The sequence below is a fragment of the Lissotriton helveticus genome, chromosome 6 (genome assembly GCF_964261635.1).
Source record: "Lissotriton helveticus chromosome 6, aLisHel1.1, whole genome shotgun sequence".
Taxonomy (NCBI): Eukaryota; Metazoa; Chordata; class Amphibia; order Caudata; family Salamandridae; genus Lissotriton; species Lissotriton helveticus.
In genome coordinates, this window is record NC_136067.1 from 237,394,003 (window position 1) to 237,415,822 (window position 21,820).

General features: G+C 47.3%; 1 protein-coding gene across 1 annotated transcript in view; it reads right to left on the reverse strand.

The window, feature by feature from the left end:
- LOC144762471 (adhesion G protein-coupled receptor F5-like) overlaps positions 1 to 21,820 on the reverse strand; it is a 937,058-nt gene that overhangs the window by 646,564 nt on the left and 268,674 nt on the right. The gene's annotated exons all lie outside the window — the stretch shown is intronic.

Sequence of the window (21,820 nt, forward strand, 5' to 3'; positions counted from 1 at the left end):
CCACTTTGGAAAGTCGAACCACTACGGCAATCCGACGAGTTATGAGTGCAAATTACTACCCTCCCTCAATTACGCCATACAGGCGCTCCCAGGTAAATTGGGGAAAGATCTCAAAAAATCAACTGTGCAGCCTATAAAAAGCTATTTTGCCTTCCGTTATGCACAAGGAACACTCTAATACGCTTAGAATTCAATCTTAATCGGCAATCTTTGGAAGAACTAGCAAGCCTAGCAAAATATTACTACCTAACCACCACAGCACCAGATAACTCGATGAAGTTCATTATAAACAAAATATTCAAAAAGCCATATAACCCGTGGTCAGCCAGTCTAGCCTCAGCCAAAGACCTCTTGAATTTAGCGACAGAGAACTGGGACCCCAATACAATAAAATACACAACCAACAAAACAGTAATAAAAAACAAGTAAGATCTTGCTCACGAAAACTGGACATTGAAGCTTTGACACTCAGAGGCTTCCATGAGACACAAAGTTCTCCTCACACTTTAAATGGCCATAAACCACACCTTGTACAGTCATTGGGCAGGCAAGCCCTACAAAGGATTCTGGCTGCAAATTGCATGCGCTCCCTTTAAAACATCTGTATCCTTCTGTCAAATTAAGTCCAGCAATCACAGAGTGTCGCCTCTGCCACTACAAGCGTGAAACATTGTCTCACATCCTATTATGCTGCCCTGCTCTGTTGTCAGTCCGTAGAATCCACCTAAGGCCCATCCTTCTCCAACTGGGAACACAGACTGTAAAAGAGGCAGTACATCAACTATATTTGCTGGACACTGTGAAACACATGGCCAACTTCGCCAAATTCATCTACCATGCGCGACAAGCCCTAATGGACAGTCCGATCGTGGTACAACTTGACTTTTAACTGTTGGAAGGTCCCATGTTACACATGCTTCCAACACATATATTATTTTATTCAATTTTAAATATGTTTTTATACTGATTGCTCTCCTTTTGTATTGATTTTTATTAATCACTCAAATTAAGTATTGTCATTACACCTTGTTGCCCTTCTTCCCTTTTCCCTCCCCATAACACCCTACGAAATCTGATCTCCCACCTCTTTGTTTTATTTATGTTTATAGCACCCACCCTCTCCACCAGTGTACTTTATTTTTAGTTTACTCAATTGGTTCCTAATCTGTTGACATGTTGACTCTACATGCTATTGACTGTTTTGTTTTGTTTTGTTTTATATCGTGACCGCCTTTTTCCTATGTAAAGCGCTCTGATACCTTAGGGTCCAGCCAGCGCTATATAAAACCTCTAAAATAAATAAATAAATAAATAAATATGTCAGGCCCCTCGGTGTCTGATGGCACCCCCTCACACAGATGTTATTCCACCTCAAGCGGTTTTCGAAGTCTTCGGTATGTGCCTGTAGGTCGATTTGTTGCTCCCGCAGGCGGACCACCTCCTGTTGGAGCTGCTTCACTTCCTCGTCCCTGGCCTGTTCGCAGTCCTGTACGGCCCCCACTCTTTCGCCGATCGCATCCACATTGCGACGTATCTCTTTTACTTCCCCGGCAACCTCACTTTTGAGTGTTTGGAAGTCATCTCTTAGGGTATTGAAGAGTGGCTCCAGAAAAGAGTGAGTGATCGGGATATCCTTTTCTTCCGGATCTATCTGCGAGTGCGGTGCCGGGGGCAATCAACCCCCTTTCTCCACTGATAAGGGGCCTTTAGAGAGCATGTCTTTCAATGTCCGCTCCTTCCTTCCCTTGGTTGAGGACATAGTACCGGTCTGGGTAGGCCGCAGCGAAGACCCAAGGCTCTCCTCCACCAACGCCATAGGCTGTGTCTAGGGTTATCTCAGGTCTCCTTTATTATGCCCATCTGTTCGCTTCTGCCCTCCAGCTGATATGCCTGGCGGCCGGGTGGTGGCTCCTCAGGGAGGCTCTTGGAGTGCCTCCGCCAGGCGATATCTGGTCGATGCTTAGGTGGCACTGCCAGGCGGGCGCTGACTTTACTCGCCACTGTTTTCTTTTGGAGCTCCTGCTCACGCTGCCAGGATCGCAGTTTGTGCTAGGTCTCACCGCCAGCTGCTCCCTGTGCTATATGTTTGTCTGTGTAAGGTTCCAGGCAGGCCAGGTACTAGACGCAGCAGGGACTCGGTCCAGGCGATTGTAGGACGTCACCAGTCCCTGCAGCGCTGTATCCCCTCACTTGGCCGCTATTGCGACTCTAATCTAGGCGGAGACCGGCTTAAGGGCCCCGTGAGCTTGCCCGAGGTGTCCGCTGTAGGTCCCAGCCTCAGGAGCAAGGAAAGTCCATGGGACGCCGGGTGCAGGTCACCCCCTTCTATGGCACGTCAGGGGATATGCAAGGCTGTGCGGGAGGGCTATCACCCTTCCCGCCCACAGCATTCACCTACGCGCGGTCCCTCTACGAGGCGCACTCAAGCGACCCCGTACCTCCACCAGGCGGTATCCCTGGCCGATTCTCTGCTGCTGTGGCTCGCCGTGTGGGGCACTTTATGGAAATGGCACTGTGTCAAGGATTTAAGTCCCCCGTAGCCCCCGGCCCCGGGGTCCGCAGGCACGCCCAACTCACCGCAATAGCCCGTCGGGCCTCCAGCCTGGGCAGGCACCGTTGCACTGCACCCACCTGAGCTTCTCGCGTTGTCTTCTTGGGAGGGGGTGACAGGAGCTAGAGCCTAGTGTGCCGTCCGTGGGCCGCTGCTCTCCGATTATTCTGGCCCCGCCAGGAGATCACCCTGGCTGAACTTCCTCCGCATCTTGGGAAGCCTCATCGCTCTCGGGGCCTCACCGGACCAATGGACCACAGGCATGTGATCCCCCTTGCTATGCTTGTCGGCCATAAGGCAACCCAGGCTTCCGGGTTTACACAGTCGCTGCCGCTCCGCTGCTGCCTTGTGCGGATAACATTTGCGGGGTAGGGCTCCCTCAGAGTAGGACACAGCTAGGAAGAGCGGCGTGCCTCGGCAAAGTCAGGCGCCATTTTGTCTCTCCGCTGTGGAGCCACTCCGAGCCATCTACCGTCGTCAATCTGGCACCCCGTACGTCGTGTGTACCTCTAAGGCTGACTTACAGAAGTCAGTCGCTGTTCCACCTGCAAAGGTGGTATTTACAGGGGTCTAAGCCCTGTTTTAATCGGGCGAAGTAGCAGGGAGCAGGGTGCCGCCGGGAAATGCGACACACCAGTCTGCCATCTTGGCCACGCCCCTCTAACAGCACTTTTAAACATCTTCATGATCCGTATGGGTTTAAAGAACTTAACTTTGGACCCAGGTTGTCTGATAACAACTAAGTCCCCAACCATGACTATGGTATTTTTTGTGGATTTCCTTGAATCAAAATACAATTTTCTGGAAAGACACTTGGCTTCTTCTTTTTTACGCCAGTCAGGAGTAACCATCTGCGAAAAAGAGGAAGAAGCAGTTTCTTCTAAATGTTTCACCCAAGAGGGTTCTGTGAAAGTACAAGGAGACCTACCTCTGAACAGAACAAAATTTGCCTTCCCAGTCATGCTATGTGGAGTCATCCTAAGAACTTCCTCCTTCCAATTGAAACCAGCAGTCTGGCCCAAGAGATAGTTTCCTTCAACATCCTATTGAACCTCTTAACGACTCCATGTGTCTCTGGGTGGTAAAGAGAACATTTATTGTGCCTGATTCCTCGACCTTTAAGGAATGCCTTCATCCCACAAGAGACTAAATGCACCCTGTTATCTTTGAGAAAGGTTTCAGGATACCCTTCTTTGGCCGTAAGAGTTTCTAGAAATTTGATAACACTCACAGTCTCAATGTTAGTGGTAAACTGCACTTCAGGCCACCTGGAGAAAAGATCTATTAATACTAAGATGAAAACCTGTTGACCATTTGAATGAACTGGACCTAGTATGTCTAGGCCCACCTCTTTCCAGGGCCCACTAGGAAGATCCCTGGTTACCATATGCTGAACTCTTGTTACCATAGACTTCTCACTTGTGGAGCACACCATGAAATCTCTCATAACTCTCTCCACGTGTAGGTCCAAACCTGGCCACCAATGAGATGACCAAAGTCTCTCCTTGGTTTTTGACATGCCAGAGTGTGATCTATGGGCTAAATCGACTAAGGTTTGGCGAAGTTTAGATGGTGGAACAAGCCTTGTTCCAAGTGGTAGCACACCATCATAAACAGACTTGTCATCCTTAAGACACCAAAATCTGGCAGCCTCTTTCGAAGCTTGTTTCTTCGAGTGTCAATCACTATGAATTAGTGATAACACCTCTGAAAGAACAGGATCAGAAGATAGCTCAAGTCTCTACTGATGCTCATCAACAATCCCTTCACTAACTTCACACACATGAATATCATTGTCATCACAATCTTCATCGACAACATCCTTTCAACTTCTCCCACAAGCCTTGATAGGGTATCAGCTATGCCATTCTCTACTCCAGGAATGTATCTCATATCAAAATCATACTCCAGGAGGGCCATGGCCCATTTTGTAATTCTACTAGAGACACGATCAATCCCTTTCTTTTTCAAAGTTTCACAAAGGGGCTTGTGATAATTTTTTACCAAAAACTTGGTACCCCACAACAACTTCTTAAGCTTTTTAATGGCCCAAAACACTGCCAAGGCCTCCCGTTCAATAACGGAGTAGCAAGACTCTGCGTCTTTCAGACCACGAGAAAGAAACATAATGGTCTTCATTCCCCCTTCATCCCCTTATTGGAGGACAGCTCCCAAACCTTTGAGACTGGCATCTGTTGTAATAATGGATGTCTTAGAGGAATTACAACTTTTAAGTTTAGGAGCGTCACCAAGCTTTTTCTTGAGGGAAAGAAACTCATGATCACACTTCTCGCACAACTTGTAATCCACACACTTTCTCAAGAGGGCTCTCATAAAACAACTGTTCTCTGCATCCCAAGAAACTAGACAAGTTATCTCCTACTAGAGGGAGCAGACATGCGAGAAATGGTGTTAACCAAGTCAGCCTTAGATTGCAATCCCCTCACCTGAAACTGTGTGTCCTAGATAGTGGATGGAAGACGTACCAAATTGACATTTTTCAGCTTTGATGGTAAGGCTGGCTGCACATAACTTACTTAAGACTACATTAAGATGATTCTCATGTTCATTATGAACTTTCCCAAACACAAGAATGTCATCTTGAAAGACACAACCCCTTTACAGTCTTTGAGAAGCTTTTCCATTACACACTGAAAAACAGACGCCACAGACACAAGGCCAAACGACATCCTCACAAATCTGAATGTCCCAAATGGTGTTACGAAGGCAGTATAGTCCCTTGAAGGCTCTGCAAGTTCAATTTGGTGATAGGCCGAAGTCAAGTCAATCGTGCTGAATACTTTATTTATTTATTTATTTATTTAACATGTTTTATATAGCGCTAGCTGGACCCGGGGGTATCAGAGCGCTTTACAAGCGTATACATTGTAATATAGCAACATTTACAATGAGGTAGTATTCAGAAATTAACACAGACGATAGAAAGCAATTTAAATATTACACAATCGAATTAAACAAAATAAGTTGCCAAGGGTTACAGCAAATCATGAGGTATTAGGCTAGAGAGAGAGGTAAAGGATGTAAAATAGGGAGGAAGGGAAAGGAAGGGGAGAAGTAAAGGAGGGGGATAGTTAAGGCAATTTCAAACAGCTATAAATAGATGCAATTATTTGCATGTTATAGGTTTACAATGAGGTGGGATCCAAAACCCCACAAGAAGGTGAAAACAACTCTAGTTTTATACCATCATATTACATGAGTTGCAAAGGGTTACAAGTCTTGAGAGATTAGCCTAGCGCGGTGGGGAGAGGATGGATAAGAGGGGGGGAAGTGAAAGGGAAAGGAGAGAGGCTGGGTGGGGAGGTTTCGGTAATACCAGGTGTGAGGAGGCAGGTCATATAGGAAAGACTGGAGCAAGGAGTTAGTGGGCGAAGGAAGATGAGAGATGGGGAGGAGAGCAATAGGAGGTAGGGGAGGGAAGAGAGCTCAGGGGGGATTTAAGTACCCCAGTATTTGGTTATCAGGAGAAGTTTAAGGTCTTTTTTGAAGCTGGCGTAAGAGGGGTTGCAACAAAGATGTTTGCGGAGGGAGTTCCAGAAGTAAGGTGCGTTCCCAGAAAAGGATCGAGATTGTGTGGCATTCTTGTTTAATAGAGGAGGGACAAGAGCGAGGGTGTTGGAGCTTCTCAGTGGTCTAGAGCAGCCGGCTAAGTGAAGTTTATCTGTGAGGTATTGCGGGGTACATTGATGCAGGGCTTTGTGCGTAATGCTAGCTGTCTTGTAGGAAGCTCTTCCTTCAACGGGCAGCCACTTAAGGGCTTTAAGGGCAGGGGAGATGTCATCGAACCATTTGAGGTCACTAATGAACCTAGCTGCAAGGTTCAGAACTGATTTGATTGGGGCGAGGTGGGCTTTAGGAGTACCAGCGAGAATGGCATTACCATAGTCGATGTTTGACAGGACCAGCGATTGGACAACTAATTTAAAGTCGTCAGCTGGAATGAAGGGTTTTATTTTCTTTAAGTGATGGAGTGTGAAGAGAGCACTTTTGGCCGAGCTTTTTATGTGGGGGATAAGAGTGAGGTTCTGATCAATGTTAAAACCAAGGGATTTAACTGAGTTAGAAATAGTGAAAGAGCTGTTGAGTGCTGTAAGGTCAGAGATCCAGGATAGAATAGGGAGAGAGTTGTTCTCTGGAGAGAAAAGAATGATTTCAGTCTTTTTTGGGTTGAGTTTGAGGTGGTTGTGGTGGAACCAGGATTGAATATTACTCAAGGCATCATTGAGGTGAAGGACGTCTGAGCGGGATTGAATCTTATAGTAAAGTTGTGCGTCATCGGCGTATAGGTGGTAATTGATTCCCGCTTGTTTAAGGATGAGGGTGAGGGGTTCCATGAAGAGATTAAATAGAGAGGGGGAGAGGTTAGAGCCCTGTGGGACCCCTAGGGAGACGGGCAGAGGTTTAGAAAGGCAGTCGTGGATTTTAATTTGCTGGATTCTATGTTGGAAAAAGGAGGTGAACCATTTCAGGACTGAACCGGTGATGCCAAAACGATCTTTAAGTGTGTTAAGAAACATAGAGTGATTAACAGTGTCGAAAGCAGCAGATAGATCAAGGAGAATGAGTAGGGAGTATTCGCCTTTGTCGAGGGCATGATGGATGTCATCAATTATGTTTAGCATTGCTGTTTCTGTACTACAGCCCTTTCTGAAGCCTGATTGGATCGGGTCTAGAAGATTGAAAGAATCAATGTGTCTATCTAGTTGGAGCAGGGCGCATTTTTCAAGGGCTTTTGAGAGAAGAGGGAGGTTAGAGATAGGACGAAGGTTATTTAGGTCATTAGGGTCACCAGCGGGATTTTTGATGATGGGAGTGAATTGTTCCAGTTGGAGGGACGCAGGGACACAGCCAGAGGTAAAGGAGGAGTTGATGATGGCGGTCCAATAGGGGGCAATAATATGTTTTAGATCTTGTACAAGGTTGGGAGGGAGAGGATCTTTATTGTGAGATGATGGTTTCAGTCTGGAAACGACGTTAAGGACATCAAGTTCAGTGATTGGATGGAAGTAGTGCCAAGAAACATTATTTTTTAGTTCAACTACGATGGGGCCGGGTTCAAGAATAGAGAGGATAAGAGGGATTGATAAGGAGTCTTGAGGGAGCGTAGAGAGTGAGGAAATGTCTGATGAGGGTATTGGGTTAAGAAGGAGGGGGGTTAGGGCGAAGGATTGATCAATTTTGGAGATTTTTTCTGAAAAATAGTTGGCAATTTCCTCGCATCTCTCAGTGGTAGCAATCACCTTGGGGGCTGCAGAGGAAGTTTGGTTTTTCACAATGCTGAAGAGTTCCCTAGGTCTGTTTTTGGCCCGGTCGAGTTGGGAGCGGAAAAATTATGTCTTAGAATTGAGGATGTGTTTTTTATAGTTGGATCTAGCGGATCTGAGGAGAGAGGGTAAAGGGGGAAGGGTTTTGCCTCCATAAGCATTCAGTCGATCTAAGTGAATGCCGCTCATTGTTGAGCTCTGGATTGAACCAGGAATTAGAGGAGTTTTTCTTTCGTTTTAGTTTGGCTGGGGCAATTTGGTCAAGGACCTCAACGATGGATTTGTTAAAGTATTCGGTGAGGTCATTAGAATTTTGGGAGGGAGGAGAGAGTTGAATTTGAGCTTTGACTTTGGCCTCAAGTTCGCCTGGGGGAATAAGGTGAAGATTCCTGGTCAGTTTCATCTGGTTGATGGTTTTGGGTGGAGGGGGTGGAACCGAATTGGTGATTGTGAAAAGGATGAGGTGGTGGTCGGACCAGTCGATCGGAACTATGGAGGAAAGGGAGGCCAACTCATTGTTAGTAATGATAGCGTCGAGAGTGGCTCCTTTGGAGTGAGCGGGAGTGTGGCACAGTTGTTTTAGGTCATTGATGTCGAGTAGATCAGTGAGGAGGTTAACCATAGGATCTTCGTTTTTGTTCCAATGGAGGTTAAAATCTCCAAGGAAGAAGTTTTTAGAGTTGGATAGTGAGGACTGGGTGAGAAGGTGCGACAACTCTTCAACGAAAGGAAGAGGGTTGCCGGGGGTATGATAGACATTGTGTAGTTTATTTGGAGGGGAGCCTAGCACTTTAAGTTCTGCTCCGAGGTATTCGAAAGTAGAAAGATCGGGGATAGGCACAGGGGAGAGTTGGAGTTTGTTTTTATAGATTATTGCTAGACCGCCACCAATTTTGACAGGTCTATCTTTTCTGAGGATGGAGTAGCCACGGGGGGAGAGTATATCAAGAATGGAAGTGGAGTGATCTTTAAGCCAAGTTTCAGAAAGAAAGGCAATGTCAATGGATTCGCTATGGATGGTTTCTGAAATTTCAATCGCATGTCGGACTGCCGAGCGACAGTTAACCAGCATGCAATTCAAAGGTATAGGGTTGCTTGTAGGGGGAGGGCAGGGGTGGATTGTGGTCAATTTCTGGGGAAGTCTTGGTGAAGTTGGGGAAGTTGGAATTCTGTTAGTCCCAAGGATCACGGGGATAGGAGCCTGTGGGTTCAAAGGGTTGGGAGATAATGAGCAGGGAGGTAAGGATTACAGGTGTCAGGGAGATCAGAGGCGGGGGAGGGTGGGGGCGCAGAGGGTTCTGAGTGTATCGTTACTGAGGGGGGTAGTATCCTGTTGCTGGGTGAATGTAGAGTAGTTTTGATCAGTGAACAGGGGACTAGAAGGATTGGGGCGGTTAAGTGAGGATAGGGAGTTAACATCTTTTCTGAGAAAGGAGAGTTCCAACGATAGGTTAGCTAGATGGATTTTTATGTTAAAAAGCATCTGGGGAATAAGGGAGAAGGGTATGGGGATGCAAGTTCAGGGGGACTTGGAGGATGATTTAAGTTAGTCAAGACGAGAGGCCTGGGGAGAGGGAGGGAAGGGAGCCCAGGTGGGGGTATAGAGTAGAGTTTCGATTTATGGCTGAAAAGGAGGGAGATGAAGTGGGATGAGTCAATCAATGGGGGCACAGGAGAGTCAGGAGAAGGGAAGGGAGCTCGGTGGAAGTGAGGAAAGTGGAGCTCCTGGTTAAGAAGAGAAAGGTCAGCTAGGGGGGAAGAAGTTGGAGCAGGTGCTTGAGTCGGAGGGAGGTCAAATTGAGGGGGCTGGGAGGTATAAGAATGTGGGAGGGGGGGCTGCTGTGAGATGTTGGAGCCTCAATAGGAGGAGAGAGAGTAAGGGTGGTTGTGTAGGCAGTTGGTGAATCATTAGGAGGGACCGTAGTTAAGGTAGGGGATAGACTGGGAATCTGTGTTTGGGAGACCTCAATGGTGTTTTCAAAGAGGGGGGGTTAGAGTAGGTGACAGAGGAGGCGTAGGGTCCGATTGCGATAGGGAGGCTGATAGAAGGGGGGGACTGCTGTACGATGTTGGGGTCACAAGCAGGGGAGAGAGAGTAAGGGTGGATGCAAAATCAGTTGGTGAATCAATAGGAGGGCCAGTTGTTAAGGTATGGGAACGATTGAGAGTCAGTGCTTGGGAGACTTCCATGGTGTTTTCAAAGTCTGAAGGAGGGAGGGAAGGAGTAGGTGAAAGAGGAGGCGTGGGGTCAGGTAGTGAATGGGAGGGTCATGGGTCAGAGGATGTTATCGAGAGTAGGTAGGTTAAGGCGCTGAAATGGAGTTCAAAGATAGTGGGATGTTTTTCTGAGGCTTGAATGAGGATGTTTCCAGATTTGAAAATGGAGATGTCTATTAGTAGGGGAAGGGGAGGTAGATAGTTTCAAGCCATATGGGATTTTGCATGACTTTGTGATAGGGAGGTGGTGAAGGAAGGTGCTTTTCCATTTAGAGGGGCGCTTGGAGTAGAAGATATAGTTGGTTTTTATGATAGAGGTGAGACTGCGGTAGTTATCTATGAATAGCGTTTCTTGGTGAAGAATTAGTAGTTTGTGCTTAAAGTTTTTCTTGCCATTTTTGGAGAGGTGTGGGGGATAGAGGATGGTCCAAGAGTTTGGGCCGTGCCTAGTGATAGGAGCATCCAGCAAAATTGGGGGATGCGTGAGGGGGGGCATTGTTAATCTGTGAAGGGCGGGTGGGTGATTCTAGTGACCTGTCAATTAAAGGAGATCGCAATCATCTAGTATGTGGGGTAGTATAGACCAAACTAGGAAGGCCATCACTAATAGAGGATAGACCGTTGCTCCTTTATTACCCTTGTTATTGGTGTGAGGCTCAGAGCAATGTGTACATTCTATTAGATGCATCTGAGAGCATCAGAAATAGAACAGAAGAATCTTTTGGAAATTAATTTGCCGTTATTGTTTGTAATCTTTATGTAAACTATATGTATGTTCAACACAAAGTTATTTACATATCTTTCAAGATGAAAATGAGTTCAATTGCCTAAGAATAAATGTAATAATGATATGAATCAAAAGTGATTATCAAGGAATATTGTGTGAAATTTATAGAGGTATATCCCAAGGCTACAGTGCATAGAGGTTGGGACTCATGGTCTCAAGTTAGGGCTGCCCTCTAAGGACCTTACATTTACTGCTCACCAATCATGACCTTACCGCCACAGGCCAGCGTAGTTGACCGACTATCTGCCCCCCCTACCCGCCTACACTGAAAGGTAATGCCCTGTCCTTACAATTCACAAGCCAAGCCATTATATGTTGTAGTCCGACTATCAGCCGCCCCTAAAATTCACTGAAAGGTCGTGACATTTCCCTATCTACCACTAACTATGCAAACATTCTCTGTGATGATTTCTTCCACTGACGCGAACAAATGGACGCCGTCTTTTAAGAAGGACGACTCCCCCCAGATGTAAGTGTCAAGCCCTAGCTAGCCTCACCAGTTTGTTGCTAGTTATTATGCCTTCACAGACTCGTTTCCCCCCCCCTTAAATCTCTGGAGTCTCTGCCAGGATGTGATGCTAGGGCTGTCTGACTCAGGGAAAGTGGACATCCTGCCTTGGGGCCATTAAAGGGGCTCGATTGATGGCATCACACTGGGCCCGATAAGCCACGTCACCCCAGACACTGGAACTCATTGTTGGAGCAATAGAATGCCAACCCAGGGACCCACATGCCCGAAGACCTCCCATAAGCATATTATAAAGTCCGTGAACCTCCTACACCTGACCACTATGCTCTCGATAAATGCTGTGTATGCCTACCTTCCTACTAAGGAATATCCCACCACGCAGTGTCCGTTACGATGGCACCCGCGAGCACAGGCACCGTAAAGGCAGAACACGGTTTCTGACAGGGGTGTTGAGGTGTTGCATACGTCCGTTACCCCTGGGTTTGTCCAGCTGGCATGGCATACACCTGTGAAGCAGCGTACCGCTACATTACTATGGCTGGCACAACCAATTGGTAACACCTATACACAACCAAGATAGTGCTGGCACCCTCTCCGCCCTTGCTTGATCGCTCATCACACTTGATGCCAGCGTTTGCCACTCACGTTCCGGATCTACCGGTCCCTTCGCTGTCCACCTCTTGCAGTTGTGCTGAGGAGCACTTCCCAGATATCAGCCATGGAGCCGGTCATCCATAAACGAAAACAAAACACAAATGATTTGTGTTGTTTGGCTTGCGGGCAAAAGATACAGTTCACATGGCATGCCAGCCGTACTTCATGATACTGACCCCCTCCTTTTATCCACATCCCCAGCCTAGGGTGCAGAAGTACTCTTGGGACACACCCAGACATCTAATATGCTGGCCAACAGCTGCATCGATATTGCATGATACTACCCTGTACCCTTTATCAAATTGTATGTGCCCCATGGTCAACAGGTATTGTCTGCCAGTATAGGCAACCAATTTGCCCAAGGCCCCCCACGGAATAGGTACTGTGCAACACAACACAGGAGTAGAATGTTTAGTCGTCCAAGCCCAAGGACGTCAGCAGTATGTGACCCCAAGCGGACATCACCCCATATAATTGTTCAAACATTGGTGCAGAGGAACTGTGTGGCACAATGCATTATTTTGCCTACGTATGTGCACACCGGGGTCTATAGATACCGTGTGACAAACCACTGGTATACAGCGCATGCGGGTATAAGCTGACCGTTGCCATAGCACTGCGTGACATAACGCATTTCAGAAACACATGTGTACCTATCATTGATGCCTAGGTGCTTTTTACACAGACCCCCTAATCCATGTGTGGAACCGCACATGTGTGTGGAGGTAGTCTCGAGGTGTGAAACCCAGGCCGGAGATGTACTACTTTGACATTATAAGTGTTGGTAATGTATTTGAGTGACCTCACCAAGGCCATTGCCTCGCGGGACTGACTTCAAAACCTAGGACTCTATTGCTGTAAAATGTTAAGCATACTTCCCCTAGTCGGTATTAAGCAGAATATATATAGTTTGTGTTTCTTGTGAACCGATCCAACTCAATTTAACCGTGAACGGTCCCTGCCCTAACGTTTTAATGTGAGAGGCTAGCATAGCATCAGTTGTATTACATAAAGATCATTGAAAGCGGACAGTCAATGAGCGTCCATCATAACACTAGTTGCATAACCATCCGACTATCAACTGAGAGCGCATGGCACAGCATCGGTTGTATTACCTGGGGAACACTGAAAATTAGGCTCACGGTGAGGCCGCCTAGCATAGTCCTAGTTGTACACATGGGGACCTCTTCCTAAATAATAACAAGAGATTAAATGCTTTCGCTAGCATCACCGGTGTGGATGCCATTGATATGACCCGAAACAAAGCCCCTGACCGGGGAAAGGACAAGTACCATCGCCCAACTTGGACCCCTTTTTGAGAAATATTGCAAAACAAAGTGAAATGCCCATGGCCGCCCTCCTGTTTCCGACTAGATGGGAATGTAATTACTAACTTTCGTTCGAGTACTGGCTACCATGTACCCGGCCACCCTGCAGGTGTACTCCACGTGTGCGAGTGCCCCACTAATTACAAAATTGGAAGTATACAGTGGATTATAATATCGCGTTCATGGTTACTTAAGGAAGGTACCGGGTACAAAGTGTAGTGCAATAGCGCACTCATGATTATTTTAACGGATGCATAGCATCAATGACATTAAGTGAGTAACTTTGAAAACAGCTGCCCAGATACCGGTGCCTATGCTAGCACCAGTAGCCTTAAGTGACTAACTTCGAACACAGATTTTTTAAATACAGGTGCCTAGCATAGCCCCAGTGGCATCATATGAGGAAAGCTGAGATCGGACTTCCCCTGTCAAAGCGCATAGCAAGGCACCGGCTGCCTTAATTGATTAATATTGAAAACAGACTGTCGATAAAAAGGCGCAGAACCTAGTGCTTGTTGCCTTACTTGATGAACACTGCAACCAGTTGGTATAACTGCGAACACTTAGCATAGCACCAGAGGCCATAAGTTATGCACAAAGAAACCAGACTTTCACATGAAAACGCCTAGCTAGAACCGATTGCAAAAAATGAGGAACATCAACAATGAGACTTTCAATTGATAGCGTGTGGCAGTCGCACTTTTCCTTACCACTGCAAAGCAACAGTGCCTGAGATTACATTATGTAAAGTAATCCACGATTCCGGTATAGAATGTGCTAATATTGTTCCTGCCTACCATGTCCCGGGCCCCCCTGCAGGTGTACAACAATTGTCTTCCTCCCAGGTGCGCTTGTCCGCATCTGCCATGTTGAGCGTAATAGCGCGTTCAATGTTACATAATGACTGCTGAAGCTACAAACGTTTGGTCAAACTCAAAGCAGAATCTCTACAGAATTTACCTAGGGTGTACAGTAGAGCGTAATAGCACTTAATACTTCATTAATGCTGACGCTAAAAGCGTTTGGTCAATCCCCAAAGCAGCGTCTCCCGCCTCTGATTGCCATGTCACACAGGTCAGACACTGGGACATTAACTGGGACATCCGGATTGTTTCATACCTCCCCCGCTGTAGGACTGAAAGGCATGGAAAACTGGTAGCTTGAGGACTGATATATATTGCTTTAGTTTTGCCCATATGCACAGGATGTGGCCACAACCCGAGGCTCGCACCTTGGTTCCCAGCACCCAAGTCAACAGTCTAGCAATCAGCCCATATCCTCTCTCCCTTTATCTGCCTTCCCTCGCAAATCTGGCTCTGCCCAGCTCAGGGAGGAGATGGGAGCACTCCCACTTCTCAGGCATGTTCCATAAGTGGCATTCGGCTCCGCAGCACGTATTACTACATAGTAACAGGCCCCTTTTCCAAAGCCTGACTGATCACCTTTCTGTTGCTGATTAAGCGTTAAACCGGGACTAATGAGGAGCAAACAATGGCCACTGCTAACAAGTGTAACAATGACCAAATAATTAAGCAATGTTTATCATAAAATATGCCCCATTACGCATCTGTTTTAGGCACGAAGATGATTCTATAAGGGCATTTTTAGAAGCAATGACACCGTCTCCACCAAAGATGTATACAAAACTCCAACAGGCCCAGTGCTTGTCTGCCACGGTTATGTAGGGCTCTGGTAGGGCGCCGGCTGACCGAAGATAAAATGAGCGTGTGTTAGGTAGAGGGCACTTTCCCTGACCACGTGCGCATCCATTGCTGCACGCCGTTCTCGATCACTACTCGTGAGATCTCGCATGCCCACGTCAAACTTCATACCAGCAAGTCCCATTCGGTACCAATCACCGATCCAGCGGTGCTCCCGTCTAAGGGTGGGCGGAATTTGCGTAATCGCATTGCGCAAATCTCTGCAAAATGGTAAAAAATGTCAGCGAACAAGCAGAAATTCCGCGAACACGCAGAATTGCTTGTTCGCAATGCTTTTTTACTGTTCGCAATCGCTGTTTGCGTGCTCAGGGGGAAATATCTTGTGAACACGCATTTTAGGAACGCGAACAAGCAAAGGTTTCGCAAAGCAGTGTAATGCAGAATTTTGGGCACTTTCGCGTTCTCCGCAGAACACGAAATTACCCAAATTCTGCAAATTCCACGAGCGGAACGGAATTTACTACCCAGGCCTACTCCCGTCCCGCCGAAGGTGTTGAGTGGTAAGCTTGGGGAAATTAAGTGATTTGCACAGAATAACCAGATGCTTAGCCGACGCCGGGACTCAAACCTGATTCCCCAGCTCGAAGGCCCTGGTTCCCATTTTTTTTAACTAAACACTGCTATCCTGCCCTCCATTAAAAACGTTCTCGCAGTTGAAATTGTAGGTGCCCGTTAAATTCAGTTAACCACAAGAGCCTTAATCGGAGGGTTACCTAACGTTAGGCGGTGAAGTGCGACAATTACAGCACTCCCCCGCTCTTATCTTAAGCGCGTAATCCTCTGATCCTTTAACTGCGATCCCGCCTTGCCCTTGAACTAAAAACAGCTTTTGTCGAAAACAGGCAGCGCATATATACTTATATCACACTCCTTTAACTGCGATCGCACCTCAACCGTTATACACGAAACACAGCTTTTGTCAAAATAGGCAGCACGCGTATACTTAGACCACATTCCTTTAATTGCAATCACGCCTCAACCATTATATAAGACACAGCTTTTGTCAAAACAGGCAGCGTGCGTATACTTAGACCCCACTCCTTTAACTGCGATCACGCCTCAACCATTATACAGGAAACAGCTTTTGTCAAAAAATGGGCAGCGCGCGTATACTTAGACCACACTCCTTTCTTTAAATGCGATCACGCCTCAACCATTATACAAGACACAGCTTTTGTCAAAACAGGCAGCACCCGTATACTTAGACCACACTCTTTTAACTGCGATCACGCCTCAACCATTCTACAAGAAACAGCTTTTGTCAAAAACAGGCAGCGCACCTATACTTAGACCACAATCCTTTAACTGCGATCACGCCTCAACCATTATACAAGGAACACCTTTTGTCAAAAACAGGCAGCGCGCGTATACTTAGACCACAATCTTTTAACTGCGATCCCGCCTCAACCATTATAGAAGGAACAGCTTTTTTTTCAAAACAGGCAGTGCCTGTATACTTAGACCCTACTCCCCTCGTGAAATCCCCACATTCCGGTCCCTCAGCGGTCTCTCCTCCACAACCTCCCGATGAGCCATCCGCTCTCCAGCCGTTTATATTAGCCACGCCAGCTTTCATACCGGCGCTATGCTAAAGTCCACGTCGATGGACTACCTTCTTTGCCCACCCCCCGAGCTTCGCTACCCAGCGCCTGAAACTGTTTCCGGACGATGTTGCCCCCGCATTTGGGATCACTCTACGCCCCCACACGTGGCCATCACGACTCGCTCTGTCCCGATCGGAAATCTCACAGACCTGCAAGGGCGAAAAACAAAGAATTAATTACAGCCTCTTAGCGAGGCTGGGAAAAAGAATTACAACCTCCTAGAGGCTGGAGGGCCAGGCCTTGGAGCGTGGAGTCAAAGAGGCAGACTCCCGCGCTCCCTGGCCTTTTAAACCCCCCACTTGCCAAGCTGGATATAAGTGGCCTGGCCTTTGTCCTACAGTGACCCTCACTAGGAGACCCGGGGTCCAAACAATGTTGAGGCGCGCCCCCGCGTCATGGTGACACGATGGGGAGCGCCCCACCACAGAAAGCGGGTTGGGGCTGGTGCGCCCGCCATACTTGCAGCGGGGCCGATGACGGATTCGCCTTTCTCGAAACAGGAATATACAAATGCCACATGCCCACTCCATGCTATTCTTCTACAGAGTTAGCCGGCACCCACCCCAACTTGAAAAATACCTTACTGCATGTCTGCACAGTGTGCTAACACATGTCTGCAGAGTACAAACAATAGTTCTCCACAGGACGCTTCTTGCCTGTCTGCTGCCAGCTGACATCATTACAGCACCTATAACCTGTGGCCTGTCTGTTACCTCTGCTGTGTGCTCCACACGGCCAGCAGTTCACAGGTTGCACTGATGATCGCACACATCTTGGCGCCCCTGTTCCTTTGTCTATCGTCACTGCACCCCTTCCAGCCAGGCTGTGCACACTACAACACCGGGGTGAACATGCCCGGTAGCATCCGTACTGACTCCTGTTCTGCACCAAGGTGGGCTTCACGTGCAATCTCTAACTATGTGGTTCCCTGAGCGGTTTCTATTCCCAGTCCCCACTGGACAGCTGCATGTTAGTTCCTACTGCTCTGCACACTGTGTGCATGCCACCCATAGTGCAGCTGTGCCATGGTGCCTGGGAGCAGGCCACCGTCTGTGCCAGGGTAACCTGAGCCGACACAGGATTCCCTGGATGTCATAAACGGCGCGCCCATGCCCCCAAAGTTGCCCGGCCCTCCAGGACATGGATGGGCCCAGGTCTCTCCTACCTGTAGCGCCACCTCTTTTGTAGAACACCTACGAATCAGCACATATTGCCCACTAACACTATGCCATGTCCTCAGAGCCAGATCACATCACTTGTGAAGCATCATGATGGAGAAAGTTATTAACTTACAGAGCCAGGTTATGAGCAAGAAGGAGGTTGTACCAAAATAGAACCAATTACACCAAAGACGACTGCTTTCAAAGGCAAGAGGATGATATTTATAGGGCAAAAGCAAGGAAAGCAGTTGTTTGAGTACATGGCTTACTCATGGGCAATACAACAATGCAGTATTTACGTACCTGCATTTAGAATCAGCAGTATTTTCAGGCAGCAAATGTTAAACCTTTATGACATTTCTGAGCACAATGAGGTGCTTTTGTGTTTTTTTCTAGAATTAAGGAAACTGGGTTTGAGTTTATTTTGGGCTACGTTTGAAAGTGGATTGTGCTTGCTTTGTATGTCATCCCTGGCAACAGTGCACATGTTTTTTACGCTATGAAGCAGATGAACAGTGGCTCTTCATCTTTATTCTGAGCCTGCAAACGCTCCCCGGATCCTGTCACCCATGCTATGTTGATCCCCGGATGTCCGCCAACAATAGCCGGGAAAGTGTTCTCTGTCACCCACCCTGCTCTCTAGTCCCTGAACTTTCATACATGGTTGAGCTCTTACCCCCTTCCATGCTGATGACAGAGCGGTTCCGTCATCAGCATCGGTTGGGCTGTGCTGATGACGGAACCGCTCCGTCATCAGTACAGCCCCCGGGGGGGAGTGCTGGCACTCCCCCCCTGGGGCATTGATCGTGCCTCCACCAACAGGGATGGCAGCGGAAGAGTTTCCGCTGCCACCCGACCCCCCCCACGCTTCCTGATGATGTCAGCTTGCACAGCGCGCGCCGACGTAATCAGGAAGCACTGGACACGCTGGAAACCATTTGTTTCCAGCGTGTCCAGGGAGAGCAGGTAGGTGTTCGGTCTCCGGTGAGGCGGGGGGCCTTTTCTGTGTGTCTTGAGGCATTGGGGGGGAGGAAACAGTGTTTCCTCTCCCCTGATGTCCCAATGCAGAGCATTCCTGGTGCACGATTGCGCACAGCGTCGCGATCGTGCACCAGGAATGCCCCACTAGACACCAGGGATTTCTTTTTATGGTAAAATGTGCACACGAAGCAACCCCTTGGGCAAGGGTTGCTTCCTAAGGGGGCAAATATATTCAGACTTTTCTGCCCCCCCCCTCCCCCCCGGGGACAGATTGGCCATTTTTTGCCCGATTTTGGACCTGGTGGGTTGGGTAGAAAAGCCCACTAGAGCCAAGGGAAGCGACCCCTTGGGCAAGGGCCGCTTCCTTGGGCCCACATTTAAAAAATATATATATTCTGCTCCCTTTGGGGCAGATCGTTTTTTTAATTTGGCCTTCCTGCCCCCAGGGGGGGGGGGCAGAAAACCCCACTAAACACCAGGGAATTCTTTTATTTTTAAATGGAAGTGACCCCTTGGGCAAGGGTCCCTTCCTGGGGGCCCAGTTTTAAAAAAAATTATATTCTGCCCCCCTGGGGACAGACAGCCTGATTTTTTTGGCGTTTCTGGCCCCAGGGAGGGGGGGCAGAAAAGCTCACTAGAGCCGGGGAATTGTTTTTAGTAAAATCAGAAGTGACCCCTTGGGCATTGGTCGCTCCTTGGGCCCACATTAAAAAAAATATACATTCTGTCCCCCCAGGGGGGGGGGCAGAAAACCCCACTAGACACCAGGAAATTCTTTTATTTTTAAATGGAAGCGACCCCTTGGGCAAGGGTCGCTTCCTGAGGGCCAAATTTTTTAAAAGATTATAGTCCCCAGGCCCCCCCTCCCCCCCAGTGACAGTTAGCCTGATTTTTTTGATGTTTCAGGCCCCGGGGGGAGGGGGGGCAGAAATCCCACTAGAGCCAGGAAACTGTTTTTTATTCAATGGGAAGTGACTGTTCGCTTCCAGGGGCCGTTTTTTTATTTTTTTTTAGTATATTCAGGGGAGGGCAGAAAACACCAGGGAGTGTTTTAAATTTGAAATGGAATGCAACCCCTTGGGCAAGGGTCACTTCCTTATGGGCCTAATTAATTTGTTAGACTTTTCTGCCCCCACTTGGGGATAGATTACCTATATTTTTGGCATTTCTGACCCGGGGAGGGGCAGAAAAGCCCACTAGTGCCAGGGATGTAAAAATAAATAATGTGCTTGCTTCCAGGGGACATATATTTGTTTATGTGTATTCAGCCCTTTCCGCCCCCATTTCTGTAGTGACATAGCCTGTGACATAGCCTGTTATAATGTGTATTGTTTTTATTTCTTGTGAATTGTAATGTTTTATATCCCCCTTTTTTGTTCTTGTTCAAGGCTTTTGCTCTTTAGACTGTTGCATTTCGCGGTTACGTTACTGGTGGTTCTGCTGTTTGTGTAGTTGCATGTGTTTGGTAAGAGACCTTTTTTGTACAATTTCAATGTAAATGTGTTTTTTGCAAAGTGTGTAATAATACCAGTATGTTTGGTTTCTGTTTTTGTGAGTGTCAAAAATGTTTTGCATTTGTGCTTGATGTGTATTTTGTTTTCTGTAGATTTATGTTTTTTTTCTTCTTTCTAGTGGGATATCGTTGACTATTTGCTGTGTCTTTGCAGAGTAGGTGCTGGTGAGTGTAGCTGTCCCTTGTAAGTGAATTGTATAGTTTTTCAGTATATAGATCTGTGTGGTAAAGGCACACATTTTTTTACTTACTTTGCACATTGTTGGTTGCTGACTTGTTTGTGCAGTCTCCTTTTTTAGTAAGGAAAATGGATAGCCGCCGGAATACTGCTCAGCAAGTTGTTGGATTGCTTTTTGATTCTCCCACTGACCATGGTCCAGAGACTGACTCTGATTCTGAGGCAGAGGTGGGAGGAGAAGATTCAGGTAGTGAGTTTTCTCTCCACATGGCATCATCTGATGATGAAGATACTCTGAGTGCTGATGAAGCTACTTTTGGTGTGGATGAAGTGCCTGTGTTAGAGGAGGAACATTGCTGTGCCGATAGTGCGTCAAGAGGCATCTGGGCTGCAGCCTGGGGCTGCTAGACTTCCCGTTGCTATAGTGAGACAAGAGGCATCAGGGTTGCAGCCTGGGGCTGCAAGACTTCCCGTTGGTATAGTGAAACAAGAGGCATCTGGGTTGCAGCCTGGGGCTGCAAGGCTTCCCGTTGAAAGTGCTTGCCTCTGGGTTGCCCCAGGCATGGTGCAGCCGGCATTGCCAGACTTTACTGGTGTTCCAGGGTATAGGGTGAACACTAAAATCTTTTTGCCGATTGATTTTTTTCAGTTGTTTATGGATGATGTATTTTTAGTAGAGATTGTTGAGCAGACTAATTTGTATGCCTAACAGTTTTTGAGGGAGAACAGTGCCAGCCTTAAGCCCCACGCTAGAGCTACCCGGTGGACTCCCACGAATCTGGAAAAGATGGCTTCATATTGGCCTACTAGTCCCTTGATGATAACTGCTATATTTCCGGCAGTCATGAGTCGTGATAGGTATTTGCTTCTTCTTCGGATGATGCATTTTTTGGACAATGGTTTAGCTTTGCCACAAGATCACCCTGATTGTGACCGTCTTTTCAAGATTCGGCCTGTCATTGATCACTTTGTTGATTGATTTTCTGAGACCTATGCTCCAGGGAAAGAAATTGCAGTGGATGAGTCTTTGGTGTTGTTTAAGGGCCGCTTGGTTTTTAGACAATACATTCCTAGTAAGAGGGCACGCTATGGAATTAAGCTGTATATGCTGTGTGACAGTCAGACTGGTCTCTAATTTCAGGGTGTACACCGGTAAGGAATCCAGGATTAACCCCCCTGGTTGTCCGTCCACTTTTGGAGTGACTGAGAAAATTGTGTGGGAACTTGGTAGAGGATTATTTAACAAAGGCCATCATTTCTATGTAGATAACTGCTACACTGGTGTGCGGTTGTTCAGGGAATTGGCCAAAGTGGACACTGTTGCTTGTGGCACGGTAAAGGTCTCCCAAATGAACTTGTTTGTCAAAAGCTT